We start from the raw sequence: 12282 nt of genomic DNA, 5'->3' as shown, positions 1-12282 counted from the left end.
ATTCCATTCTCATCTCTGGCTCTTCATTCCTCCAAAGGTTTCTGAACTAATTTCTCTGCTTCCACTCCTGCTCCTCTTCCTCAGTCTGTTCACAGAGCAGCCAGACTATTTCTTTTAAAACATACGTAAGACCGTCCCTTTCTTGAGGTTAAAACTCTCCCGTGTCTCCAAAAAAGTAAAAGTGAAGTCTTTTCAATGGCTTACTACAAGATCTACCTTCTCTAACCATATCTTACTCTCTGACCTATTCCCATTTTATTCTCCCCATTCCTCATTCTATTCCAGTCACAGTGAAGAATCCTGAACAAGCTAAACATGTTCCTACCTTTGCCCTTACTTTCCCTAACAATCTCCAAATTCTCCTTTGCTTATCCTAATTTACAACTTCTTTATTACTTGTCATTACCTCTACCCCTCTCCCCTCCCCATTCTAGGTTTAAAAAGATGTACAAATGCACAAATCTGTTCATTCCATCATCATATTCCAAGAGCCCCAAATAGTCCTTCCCACATAGTAGCTATTCAATAAATGTATGAAGCCTAATAAATACTACAATCAAATGTTCTTAATTCCCTGGTTAAAAAAAGTAAAAAGTAAAGCATGTTAGGTTTACTAAATAAGTGCTGCTGCTGCTGCTGCTGCTAAGTCGCTCAGTCGTGTCCGACTCTATGCGACCCCAGAGATGGCAACCCACCAGGCTCCCCCGTCCCTGGGATTCTCTAGGCAATAACACTGGAGTGGGTTGCCATTTATTAATCTAAAAGACATCATAAAGCTATTTATGGAGGAAATATACATATATTCAAGGTTCCAAAATTTTTGTCAAAAATTAAGCTATCAGAATAAAGACTAACTATGGTCTATAATAATGTACAGGTATACCTTAGAGATATTGCATGTTTGGTTGCAGACACCACAAAAAAGCAAATACACAATAAAGTGAGTCACACAAATTTTTTGGTTTCTCAATGCATATGAAAGTTTACACTATACTGTAGTTTATTAACTGTGCTTCCATTATGTCTATATGTACATACCTTAATCAAAAAATAACACTGTTGCAAAAATGGCATCTATACACTTGATCTACACAAGGTTGCCAAAAACTATCAATGTGCAAACCCTCGGGATCTGCAAAGCACAATAAAACAAAGTATGCCTGTATTCAGTCAGAATAATCCCCTAATTTTTATTTTTTACACTTAATATTTTTTAAAATCACAATCATTTACTACAGAAAAGTACACTTCAAAGATCTAATTACACAGAAGCAGCTTTGTAATTACATTCTTTTTGTTTTTAATTAAAAAAATATTTATTTTTGGCTGTGCTGAGTCTTTGATGCTTCACAGGTTTTTCTCTAGTCACAGATAGTGGGGGCAATACTCCAATTTTTGTGTGCAGGCTTCCTGTTACAGTGGCTTCTTTTATTGCGGAGCACAGGCTCTAAGGCACACAGGGTTTTAGTAGTTACAGCTCCTGGGCTCTAGAACACAGGTTTAATAGCAGTGGCATACGGGCTTAGTTGCTCTGCACCATGTGGGATCTTCCCAGACCAGGGAGGATTCTTTACCACTGAGTCACCAGGGAAGCCCTGCTCCATCTTTTTTAGGTCAAATAAAGAAAACATCCCTTAAATAAACAAATATTCAAGACAGAAGACAGATTCAAGCCCAAAGATGATCATATATTCCACAATCTTAGATAAACTTACCTAGAAAAGTTTGAGAGAAAAAATATCAACTGTATACTAAAAGATGAATATGGCATAATATTACCTTAATAATATACTTAAGTATATCTCAATACAAACTTACGCTATAAAAATTAGAAGAGGAAATGAAAAAGCCATTTTAACATATAAAAGAGTTAAGTAAACAATGTTAATGCCAATCATATTCTGTATTTTCTTTGACTAAGGTTTGTACCACATAAGCATACAACCTTAAGGTTGAAAGGAATGCTAAAGTCATATTCCCATAAATTAGTCTTCATGAAAGCATATCTTGGCAGGATCCAGGATAGAGCGTTAGGATGATTTTTTATTTTTTAATCATATTCCCAGCACTCAGATCAGCGCCTGATATACATGGGAGATCAAGTATTTGATGACTAAATGAATCAGTCTTCAAACTCAGATCCTGGAAAATCTTGAAGTCACATTCATAGTCACAATTAACAAAAATCACATACTATTATGGATCCATAAGGTATAGCACTGCAGAATATTCTTTTTTTTTTTTTTTCCAGAATATTCTAATATAGAAAGTCCAGTTCTTCCCCCAAGACCTTTAGTCTGCTCATTAACAGAAATAATGAGTTTATAAACATTAAGCCTGAAGGGTACTTCCAGAAGGGTCTCAGTATGCGGCAGTCAGGGATCTTTCCAAACTCTACTCAGCAAAGGTAATTCTGCTTTTTACCCATTTTTATCTTTTGATATTTCAAGTATTTATTGTTTGAAAAAGTTTCACTGCAGAACATAATGGTGTAAACTATTCCCAAACAGATTTACTGCCAATACTATTTTTAATCCACACTTTCCTCTAACAACATGTCGTCTCTGAGGACATGGTATCAAAGTTATTCTCAGCCCTTCCTAGTCCATTTCTTTATTCTGTGGTGAAAACAGAAGAATCAAGGGTCACCTCATTTACATCAACCTGTGTAAACAACCCATTAAATATATACTGTGCTTAGCTACTATTTGCTTCGCTTTATGGCAGAAATTTAGATAGGGTGGTCAGAGAGGGTGGTCTGACTAAGCCAGGGAGCTATGAATATACTCCCTTCCAGGGTCCAAGTTCTTTCTTCTCACTTTGGAGAATGGAGACATGGGGAGAAGGGCATAATTTGCCATTCGTTATTGTAATACTACACAGGAGGGAAAACAAACTACAATTTTCTTACTTATAGGAACATTAAGTGGTCAAATAAAAATCTCAAAAAAAGGGTATAGACTAAAAAGGAGGTATGCTTTTTTTTAAAAAAGGCTGAAAACCACTGCCCACTCTTTAACAAGTACTACAGATGAGAAGACATAGGCAATGTGATACACTATAAAACTGATAAATGTAATAAGAACTCAAAGAAATGAAAGATCAGTACAAATTAGAATACTTCGTAATTTGGGCTTTGAAACTTTTTCTGTGAAAGGTCAAACAATAAATACTACAAGCCACAGACAATATTTACACAAATGATCATTATAGACAATGACATTAGAATTCCATGTAATTTTCACATATTACAAAATATTATTCAAAATTGTTTCCCCAACCATTTCAAAATGTAAAAAGCCATTAAACAAAATAAGCAGCAGACTGGACTGTGCTCACAGACTATAATCTGCAGACTCCTGCAATAGATTTAAGGATTTGAGTAAACTCTGAAAAAGAGACTGGATTTGGATTTTAAAAAGTTCTTCCTGGTATGTGATTACTGTGGAGTGGCTGAGTACAGTTGCCATGTTAGAAAGTAGAAACTTACTTATTTCTGAAGATATGTCTATGGAAGGTCTTCAAGGGCAAATACAAGTTAGACCTTGTAGTGAGCAATAAGAAACCATTCTAAATTAGAAGTGAAATACAAAATTGGATTTGGAGGGGCACAGTGCCTAAGAGATGGGCAAACACTAGAGGCTTGAAAGCACCTGAACTATCACAGAACTGAAAAGAGCCATTCAAGACAAAGACTTTGGTGACTGGCTACTAGATAAAAGAAATAAAAGACAAATGAGTCAAGTTTCTTAAAGAAAAACTAATCAGTCTCAGCAACAGATGGTGCTAACACTTGAGTTTCAGGTGACAGTATTACCAAGACAAGTGAAAACACAGAAATGAAATGAGGTAAAGTCAAGATTAGTAACATCAACTTCAAGATCACAAACTTGAGAAAATAATTTAAGAGACCATGTGATGTGATACCCTTTGTAACAAGTATTCCAAGAGTTATAAACTTAGATAGTAAAGTAGAAATCTGGATCTTTGTCTCTCCTTCCCTTTAACAGTCAACCAAAACAAAAATAAAGAAGAAAATGAAGAGAGATATTATCTTGGTTCTAAAAAGGCAAGTATAGAAAGAAATATAAAATGCTGGATCACAATACTGAATAGGAAGAAAATGAACAAACTGTATACCCTATTAGAAGGCAAAGAATCAGTTTTCCAAGGCTGTTTGACAATGCCAAATATAGTTAACAAAGATAGGAATGTAGAGATAATTTATTTCCCCATTACTCCTTCTATTAACCTTGTGTTAATATTTTCCCCCAAATCCTTCAATTTGGCTTACAATGTACAAACTGAGTTTGTACATTTTTACCTTATATTCCTCCCCCGCTCTCTCCGTTAATTTATCCACACCTCCTTATGCTTTGGGTCTACAGTGTCTTTTTTTCTCACTTATCCCAATCCTGCAACTTCAAAAGGATATCTCCTTTATTTAAATTTCTTTACACCAATTTTTACATCAATATCTACTACTTTGTATATGGCTCTTCTACTGTGTTAAACTGGCATTTATTCCTAAATCGTCAAGCACCAAAGCTTCACACCAAAGCTGTAAGCTCTTTTAAGGGAGCAACATTTCCTTGTTTCACTCTAATGCCTGCTGCTGCTGCTAAGTCGCTTCAGTCGTGTCCGACTCTGTGAGACCCCATGGACTGCAGCCTCCCAGGCTCCTCCGTCCATGGGATTTTCCAGGCAAGAGTACTGGAGTGGGGTGCCATCGCCTTCTCCACCCTAATGCCTAGGTGCGCAATAAAATATTGGTCAGGGATAATAGAATATACTAAGTCTAACATGAAGCTAGAAAAATGAAAACTTCGTGATGAAAAGCTTGAAAATCTAACCAAAGGGAACCATACTAGTCATTATGTTAACCCAAAAATTACAGTTATGCATAACTTTTCCCCAATAGTTCTAAGGAGTAAAATACAGACATGATCAAATATTAACAACCTATTTTATCTGACTGCAAATCTAAGGAATTGTGGACAATCTCCAAAATACAGAGAAAACAAAACAAAAACCTTTTTTGTCTCTCTTACTTTCAAAGTTCTACTTGCAGTCAAAACATTCAAATTCAAATGTTTCTTCTGTAAAGGTTTCCCAAAGAGGCCCTGATAGAAAACAGTGGTTCTCTTTTCCACATTTCTTAGTACTTGTAACCATCAATATTTATTACTGTAAAGTTACTACCGCTTCAACTATAGCTTGAGCTACATATTTCTAACTTATCTTGGTACCCCTAAGGCCAGGCACGTAAGTGCTGAATGAAAGTAATCTTAATTAATGAATACAAACTGGACGCTTTCAAACAAATTTTAATACAGATGATTTTTTTTTCAAAGTAATTCTTGTATTTAGGAAGAATACTTTTAATAGACAAAAATAAAAGCTGCCCTGGTTTCTAAGGGTGAGATATCAGAGGAAGTCTCAAGGCACCCAGCAAAAATCCATAAGGGATCCAAGGAACAGAATTTGAAAACCAATTAAAGTTCATACCTAAAATACAGGAACAGAATTTGAAAACCAATTAAAGTTCATACCTAAAATTCTAAGCAGTGAACTAATATTTTTCTTTGTTTTCCTAGTTTGAGAAAATTATCAACAACCTTCACTTAAACAAATAGGAGCTTGATTACTCAAGTCACCAAATAATGGAACACTTTACAAACTTTCTTCACAGTTCTTTGCAAAACCGAACTCCCATGGTGTACCCCAAACATCCTTTAGGAACACAAATGTTACTAAAACAGAACACTATACAACACTTCTTGAGCCAACTATATTATCTGCATACTTTCGGGGTATGCAAAGAAAAAATCAGTCCAAATAAATTTCAAAAATAATATTTATGGAAACTTAAGTTGTGACAAAACATTCTGCAGCTACCAAGAAAATCCCAATTATGCCATTTCATGTTTAAGAACTGAATACTAAAAGCAACACTTGTGTTAAGTACCATTAATGATGAAAAAGTAAAAGTTTAGTACAGTCTTCTTGAGAAATAACTTTTTCCTCAATGTATAAGTGAGTTACAAAATATTATTCTAAGCTGTACCACAATATCAATTCCAAAAAAAGAATGCAAATACAATATTTTATTCCTTAAAAAATCTTAACTCTCAAGGTCGAAATAATTTTCTCCAAAAGAGTTTAAGTGTATAGATTAAATCAGCTTTTCAAACAGAAAGAGAGAGGGGTGGGGTCCTGGTTTCAAAACATTTAGGTTAAGTACCATGTGACAGAATTAAGACATTACTTTTGCAATACAATGTCTAAAGTGCTAAAGTAATTTAAATGTGGGAGAGGAGTGCTAAAGAACTGATGAAGATATCAAAATTCTGTGACAATTCTTTCTGGGATATCCAAGTGTAACACACCCCATTCCCCAATGCTCTTGTAATTAATGTACAAAGAATGGTAAAATACATGCTTAAGTGGGTTAAAAAAAATGCAGCCTACACATGACAACCAAATCGATTGTTATCTAGTCACCTGAACTGCTCTAATTTCTGCTTTAAGTCAATTAGATCAGTAGTGCTATTTCTTGAAAGTTAAATGCACAGATATACCCAGATTTTCAATCATGTATGTTTAATCACATGCTCCAAGGCCTATGCAAGTTTTTGGTAGTCTGCATTTACCAGTGTCTTCCTCTGATCGACCATATACAAGAAACGTGGGTCAATTTCAAACAACAAATAGATGAAAGAGCCAAAAATGAAAAAGCAATTTAAAATGGAAGCGAAATCTTAATCTGAAAACTGCCTAATAGGTTACCGGTATGGTCAGTATGTCTATTTAAGAATACTAAATAAGTGTACAGTTTCATCACATTAAAGTCGAATAAACCGGAATTGACAGTACTGCCAAACACATTTTATTAACATATTTTACTCAACCAAATACTTTTCTGAAGCGTTGAATCCAGATCAAATTTTTGTTAAAAGAACCATCTTGAGTGGAGATTTAAGAAACAGTCCCTGAAATGAATAAGAATATCAATGGAAATAAACACTTATTAATATATTCAAAATGAATACTGGTTTTGGAATTTAAGTGGAGTCGGCAAACCCCGCCCTCCCAACACCTGTAGAAGACTGCGTAAGAAAAGATCAGTAAACATAGCGACGCATTTCACTGTTTCATACCTGAACACTTTTAAAAAAATGATGTCGTCTCCTACCAATTACAAATGCAAAAGCAAATACCGATGGGAATTTAAACTTAAAAACGCGCGTACACACCATCTGTATGCCTCTTTTGGTCTATACTTAAAACATTCGAATTCCATATATTAAACATGGGCCCAAACCGGATTTCTATCATATTGTAAAAGCATAACCATCTTCCTTACAACTTTCTCGGAATTTTACTAAACGTCCTGATAGTTTGCCTAGACTTCCGAGCACCTTTCAGCCTCAGCTACACCCTGAGCCTCCACCTCACTTGCATTTCTAATAACGCTGGAGAGGGAGGGTGAGAGGGAGTGAGTGTATTTATGTGTGGATAAGTGCGCGCGCGCTCCCGCGCAGTTCCCCACCCCCACCCCGATACTTTTCTTTAGTGGAAACAGAGGGAAAATCTAGAGGTTATTCTAGCGAAAACTCAATTTCAAAGCCTCAACCCAGCCGCAGCCAACCCTTAGGACTCTTGTGTTTCGGTTGCGCAGTGCAACTTCTCACATCCTACCCCGAGCTTTAAGAGCAGTCAAGAAATTGGTGAACAGAACCCAGGGTTCGGGGGGAGCTAGGGGGAAAAAGTGAAAGGGCCGATCCCCCAGAAAGGCGCTCAAGTTTGCAATGAAGACTGTGTCTCCGCGAATATGCGCCCACCCCACCTCTCCCCTTCCAGGTGGAACTCGTTAACAGCAGCCGCCCGGCTAATAGACACCGCCACCTTCCTCCCCCACGCACCACCCGAGACCAGGGCAAGTGAGGGCGGCGGGCTGGAGAGGACTCCGGCCACCACCAGGCCTCCGCCGACCCCTGCCCCATCACCTGTGGGGAAAGCGCCCCCTCCCCCGGCCGCTCTGCCCTTCACGCCGCCCGTCTCCCCCCCACGGCAGCCGCTCCCCGCCCCGGCCTGCGAGGACAGAGCGCGGCGCCGGGCTCCCCTCCGCGGCGGCGGGGCCCCAGCCCCTTGAACTGGTTACAACCGGCGGCGGCGACCGAGCGGGGCAGTGGGCGGCGGGAGGGTCCCCGGCGGGGAGGGGGCGAACGGGCAGGCCCAGAGGAGCGGGGAGTCGCAAGGTCCTACCTAACACCGTCGGTCTCCTCCGTCTCCTCCTCAACGGCAGCGGCCCCGGTGGTGGCGGCGGCAGCGACATTCCTGGGGAGCGCTCCCGCCGCCGCCGCCTCCTCCTCCACTCTCTGCTCGCCTCTCTTCCCTGGCGCGCTCACCGAGCGCCGCGTCCCTTCAGCCACCTCCCCCCGCCCGCCCCAACACACACGCCCCGAAACCTCAAGCCCTACGGCTCCCGTGGCCGGGTAACCCACCCTCCCTCCCTCCCCGCCACCAGCGGCGGCCCCGTCCCTCCCCCCTTCCCCGGCGCCCGCCGCCGCGCCGGGTTCAGTAATGGCGGCCACTCGGGCTCCCTCGCGCTGACGGATCTCTCCCTCTCTCCCGAACTTTACCTCAGCATCTCTCCCGGCGCGCACCGCCGGAACGCACACGCGCGCGCGCGCTGCCACACACCCGGCCGGGGGCGGAGCGGCGGCGCAACCTCGACGGGGCGCGCGCGCGCGCACCCGCACCGCCCTCCCCACAATCCCCCGCCCCCGCCGCCCTCACCTCCCGACGCCTCCCGCGCCGCGCGCCCGGCTGGGCCCCGCCCCTGCCCTCGTCTCCCGGGAGCCTGGGAAGGCGCGAGCGCCGGAGCCAGAGGGAGGGAGCGAGTGCGCGGGGCCGCGTTCTCGCTCGCGTCCCGGCTCCCCCATTGGCTTCTGCCCCTCCCCCTTCTTCCTCCGCCTCTCCCATCCATTGGTTCCCTCTCCTACTCCATTCCTTCTCACCTTTTCCCTTTTACCCATTGGCGTGAATATTTTTCCTTTGCTTTCCCCCTTTCGCCGTATTCTGCTCCTCCTCCGTCCCATCCTCCACGCTTTAGAAGCTGCCGACCATGCAGCTCTGAGCACTGTCGTCTCCACCTTCCCTGCTTTCTCCCTTTCCTTCTGTTCCGGTTTCTGGCCGTAACAGAGAGCAAACCACAGTACTGCAAAGGGACCTGATATTATGTTAGCCGTTACAAACATCGCATGGGCACTGAATGATTCTCGATAAATCAGCTTACGCTTTCTGAGTATTAAAGAATTCAAGAGAGGAAAATATATGCACCACGCTCGTTCTCAGGGACATGCTCCCGCGTGTGCAGCCAGTTTCCTGCCTGGGATCTCTGGCCAACTAGACGGCACCCGCCCGGGACCTGGTGCCGTACTCACCCAGAAAGCAAAACTCCATGGGAGCAAGAAGATTCCGTTTCTCCGTCGACACCGCACAGGGACGGAGGCAGGCCTTCGGTTTAATCCATTTTTAAGGAAATTGAGCGAGATGCCGAGACATGGGGCGGATTGAATTCAGGTGGCCCAGAAGACCCCTGCTCACACTACTACTGAGCAAACCTTTAGGAACCATCGGTCACCTGGCTTTTATTATACTGTCTCAAATATAGTCAATATTTTTGGAGACGTAGAAATTACACAAGTTTGGAGGTACCCTGGGCTTTTGGCGTATTTCTCATCTGAGCATTGGCATTGAGTCGTGGTTAAAGGGCGGTTGAAAAATGTCTTTTCTTTCATCACTGAAGAAACTGAGGTCTTGTGACTTTCCCAAGGTCATCAGAATCTGTCTTACACGTAGTTCTTAAAATAGCTGCCGGCAGATGAAAGAATGAATGAGCAAAAACATAAATCTACTCCAATTTGTTATGTTTAAAAGAAAGAAGTAACTTGGGGGCCAATTTCTTTTGGGGAGTAGATTTATTTCCTGCATTGAAAACGGCTCATCATAAGTAAACATATAAAAAAGGCTTTTAAATTTAAAGTATTCTTTACTTCTTATGTTACATAAGGTACTTTAGTTAGCCAAGGTTGCTTTTTAGTGTTATAATGATGCAGCTGCTTCCAACCAGAAGTACGTTTAGGGTCTGTCAGTAAAGAAAAACAAAACTGCCTTTTGGTAAAAATCTGTTAGAAAATATTTGTCAGTAAATCTGCCACAAAATTTCAGCAGAAGTCCTGTTTCTTTCTTCCACACCCCTGCCCTTCTACTCCATATTTCTCTAAGGTAAACTTAATAGACAAAAGCAGAATAGATGTTTAATTTCTCTATGTCTCTTGCTCCCTAATTTTAAAAAGGCATGACTAAAATTACTTCCTCCAGCCACTCCCTTGCATCTGAATGGTACCAAATAGGTTAAGTGAGGTACCTAGGTACTTATTTCTTTCAGTTATAAACCCTAGGCAAGGAAAAAGGACACTACAGAAAACTTGCAAAAAAAGAAAATATACAAAAAAGGAAGAAAAAGAGGAGAGGAGGAAATTTTGGAGAGTGGACCCATCAAAATGCGGTACTAATGCCTTAATACACACATCACTTGTACAGGTTGGAAAGTCCATGCATTTAAATGCGTTTTTTGACCTTTGTATTAAAAGTTCCTAAAAGTACAAGAAGCCAATTCAAAGCTAGTATTTTGATGTTGAAGTATTAAGTACTATAATAGGGTGTCCACCCTAATATAAAAATTATTTCCTAAATAATCAGAAATTTCATAACCATGGCATGTATCAGTACAAACCAAAGTCAAATCAGGGCTTTTAAAGGTGTTAACATTCTTTACATATTACTGTTTTCTTCAAAACAGGACATCATACTGAAGAATCAGGACATAACACTGGAGACAAAAAAAGACTTTTCAAATTTATATTTTTCATAATATAGACACAAGAAAATGAAGCAGGGCAGGGAGAGGGGGAAGCCATGGTTTTCAAATGATAATTGTCATAACTGACATTGTTTTTACTCTTTAGTCCTCCTATATCATCCATCTTGAATTAAGGAGTCTGAACTTTACAACTTCGCTCCTTATTAATACTAATACACTGGTGAGCTGCTTACCAGTACAAATAACTAACAAATTTTTATATCATTTTAATTTTTGTATCTGCTCCTCTCGAAAAAGAAAGCCTACAGTTTTCTGCATAAATAAAAATCTGAAAATGGAAAAAGGGAGTCAAAGTTCTATGGTTAAAAATGCTTAGATATATCAATTAAAGGCTATAAAGAGCAGAAAATAAAACTCAAGGATAATATGGCATATTTTAAAATTGATCAGGAACCATGCCTTCAGGGAAACAGCTTTAAACTTTACCAACCCTCCCCACCCAAAACAAAACAAAAAAAACTTTGAGAAAATAAGCAACTTATCATTTTACATACACACAGAAACACTCTGGAGAGATAGAGTAAATATCACCAGTCCCTCTCGGATCAACTACTCTTCTTATCTAAAAAGGAAAAAATTTAAGCACTTGTTCTCCACTGGATAATTAAAATCACCCAAAGCTTTGTTCTTCATTTACTTTGAAAAAATTAGCAGAGTAAGATTTCAGTCAGGCATTTTAGGTTTTTAATTTAAATATCCTCCACAAATTTCTATTTCTTTAACACATCCTAACAAAGTATTCATATGCACAGTCTTTTTAGGATCAAAAGAGATGATAGCCATAAAAAATGTTACCAACATTCCAGCTTTTACCATCAGCAGTAACACTACATATAATATTCAGATGTTTGATGTGATTTGGTTTCAAAAGAACTTACCCTATAGAAGTGGGTACACCCCCTGCTGGAAATCTCTGATTATAACTACTTTGGCTTTTGTACCCTGAACCAAAAATACAGGAAAAGCCATAAAGGGCCTTTCCATTCATGACAAAATTAACCCATACTTTTTGCCTGTCTGACATTAAGACAGGCTTTTGGAAAACATACTATCTCAGAATATCACCCTGATTACAGGAAAAATACATGAAAAAGTTGGAGAATAACAGGCAAATAACAATAACAGAAAGGTTATTTCATGTCTAATTTCCCACAGAATTTCACGACTTGTTTCCATACCCCACCTAACCCCTACCTCCTCCCTCAACCTTTCTCTTTCTCCATATCCCGTATAGTTAGAGCTATTGGGAGGAGAGAAAGCAGGGTATTATGGGGTGTTACTCCCATGAGCAGGCAATACCAATAACCAATAACCACAGTATAACCACAGTG

At 40.2% G+C, this 12282-nt stretch overlaps 1 protein-coding gene across 4 annotated transcripts in view; it reads right to left on the bottom strand.

The window, feature by feature from the left end:
* Positions 1-8731, bottom strand: part of ARHGAP5 (Rho GTPase activating protein 5) — a 79397-nt gene extending 70666 nt beyond the window's left edge. For 2 of the 4 annotated variants that reach the window (XM_061394918.1, XM_061394921.1), the window contains exon 1: positions 8269-8463. The gene's annotated coding sequence lies outside the window, so the exon portion shown is untranslated. Of the gene's footprint in view, positions 1-8268; positions 8465-8645 lie in introns of those variants that run through there. The other 2 variants (XM_061394919.1, XM_061394922.1) reach the window with 2 other exon arrangements.
* Between the last annotated feature and the right edge of the window lie 3551 nt (positions 8732-12282).

The sequence above is a fragment of the Bos javanicus genome, chromosome 21, assembly GCF_032452875.1.
Source record: "Bos javanicus breed banteng chromosome 21, ARS-OSU_banteng_1.0, whole genome shotgun sequence".
Taxonomy (NCBI): domain Eukaryota; kingdom Metazoa; phylum Chordata; class Mammalia; order Artiodactyla; family Bovidae; genus Bos; species Bos javanicus.
The sequence above is the reverse complement of the archived record's forward strand: the minus strand, read 5'-3'. Positions and strand labels throughout refer to the sequence as shown.